Genomic DNA, 2,532 nt, shown 5'->3' on the forward strand with positions numbered 1-2,532 from the left:
GCTGCACGCTCAGTTAAATGGTTGGATAAAATAGAAGTAAATGCAAATGAATGTCAGGGATTCTTCGTGCAAAAGGATTATAGAATGTTCCCTCCTACTGTTGACTGGGATAATATTAAATGGCTTTCACAACATCCACTGATGGATTTTCCAGTTAATTGTGTCATCTGCTCTCTTGATGATGTCTCTTCAGCTGAATGGGGAAAGAAGGTTATTATCCATGGTTATGCCTTATCTGGAGGAGGACATGGAATAGAACGAGTGGATGTCTCTGTGGATGGGGGCAAAACATGGGTGGAAGCTTGGAACACTGCCACCTGGTTTGATTACCTTTTACAACTTGACTTTCCCTCTGAATAGTTCCTGGCATGTATTGGGCCTAGGATACAACCCAAGTGTTGAGTTTTCCTTTGACTCAGCAATCAAATTATGGGATGTCGAGCGAGGAAGACAATTGTTCAAATTGAAGACTGTGAAACTATATATTCAATTGCTTTCAAAGGGGTTGTGCGACGGGTGTCTGCATATATGGTCTGCGAAAAAGGAAGCACCATATTAGTGGGTTCTAATCATGGATCACCACAATAAAAATTGCAGAGAGGATCGGTGCGCGACCTGTTGGGTGGGCGCAACCCGTCCAAGGGGTCCCAACAGTTGCAAAATAACACGGGCGCGACCCGTCCAGTCCTGCACGCGACCTGTCAGGAGCTCACCTACAGCAAATACTTCTAACCTTCAAGAAGACCCCAGAACGGTTGTATCTGTTATCCTAGGAGGTGGTGCTGGCACTAGACTTTTTGCATACCGTTTAATTGATGTACCAATGAGCAATTGTATCAACAGCGGAATCAATAAGGTTTATATTCTTACACAGTTTAATTCAGCCTCTCTCAATCGACACCTTGCGTGGGCCTACAATTTTGGCAATGGAGTAAACTTTGGAGATGGATTTGTGGAGGTTTTAGCAGCCACTCAAAGACGTGGAGAGCTGGGAAAGACTTGGTTTCAAGGTACTGCTGATGCCGTCCGTCATTTTGCTGGACTTTTTGAGAATGCAAAAAACAAAGAGATCGATGACATTCTTATCCTGTCTGGAGATCATGTGTATCGTATGGATTACATGGATTTTGTTCCGAAGCACAGAGACAGTGGTGTTGATGTTACAATTTCTTGTAACCCTATTAAGGACAGTCGTGCATCTGATTTTGGTTTGATGAAGATTGATGATAAAGGTCAAGTTCTGTATTTCAGCGAGAAACCAAAAGGGAAAGATTTGAAGGCAATGGCGGTGGATACAACTGTATTGGGATTGTCACCAGAAGATGGTAAAAAGAAACCGTATATCGCATCAATGGGTGTATATGTATTTAAGAAAGAGATTCTTTTGAATATTCTCAGATGGCGTTTTCCTACTGCAAATGACTTTGGTTCAGAAATAATTCCTGCTTCGGCAAAAGAATACTTTGTAAAGGCATATTTATTTGATGATTACTGGGAAGACATTGGTACCATAAAATCATTTTTTGCCGACAATCTTGCATTGACTGCACAGCCCGCAAAATTCAGTTTTTATGATGCAAGAAATCCTGTTTATACATCACCCCGGAATGTACCGCCGACCAAAGTTCATAATTGTAAGATCGTGGATTCTATTGTGTCCCATGGATGCTTCCTCCAAAACTATTCTATTGAGCACTCTATAATCGGTATCCGATCTCGGATAGAATCTTATGTTTCATTGAAAGATGCAGTGATGCTTGGCGCAGATTACTATGAAACAGATGCTGAAGTGGCGGGCGTTGCAACATGTAGACATGCGATTCATTCAAAGAACACATGTGGCGATTTAAACCATATTTTAGCATCAAATATTGGGACCTCTTCTGTAAAGCGGCATTCAAAAATTCGATTGCCTATTTTTGTTTTTAGCTAGTCTACGCTCCAGGATTGGTTTTAATTTTCATGTGTCATTAGAAGTCCTCGAGCTAGAATAATGGGAGTCTTTTCCATCTTTAGAGCAGATCAAAGATTCTTTTCTATCTTCATGGCTGCAGGTGAAACAGCGCCCCTGTTTTGGGCAGCATTGTATTTATTATAATAAAAATTCATTTGTAAAAGAGAGAGAGGACAGAGAGAGGAAAAAATTCTGAGCGCTGGAGGAGAACTGAGCTCCATTGTACAGTCTTTGACAGAGGGATTTTTAATGAAATTTCACAGCTCTAACTTCTGAGATCCCTGTGGTATGTTAATTTAGCATAGGTGTTTCTTGTGTTTCATATGTAATCTGTTATGTTCCATTTCACTACATGATCATATCTAATTGAACAAATGAAGTGTTAAAGTGAGAATTCATGCCTGCCATGCTCCACTTTTAAATTTGTTCAATTTAATGTTTTCTTCTGTTTAAGGAGGATTCAAAGTTATTGTTTGCCCTCCTTAGCTCCTCACCAGTCTTGCCATCCCATTTAAAATCTAGATTTGATGCTAAATTCCTTGCCTACCTTGCCTCAGTCGTCAACCTATGTTGTTCAT

At 40.5% G+C, this 2,532-nt stretch overlaps 1 pseudogene; it reads left to right on the forward strand.

Annotated features, from left to right (window-relative positions):
• Nucleotides 1-571: 571 nt before the first annotated feature.
• On the forward strand, nucleotides 572-1,933 carry LOC149158913 (glucose-1-phosphate adenylyltransferase large subunit 1, chloroplastic pseudogene; annotated as a pseudogene).
• Nucleotides 1,934-2,532: the final 599 nt, after the last annotated feature.

This window comes from Pinus tabuliformis, chromosome 5_2, assembly GCF_031772625.1.
Source record: "Pinus tabuliformis cultivar Carrire ecotype Pingquan chromosome 5_2, CPIR1, whole genome shotgun sequence".
NCBI lineage: Eukaryota > Viridiplantae > Streptophyta > Pinopsida > Pinales > Pinaceae > Pinus > Pinus tabuliformis.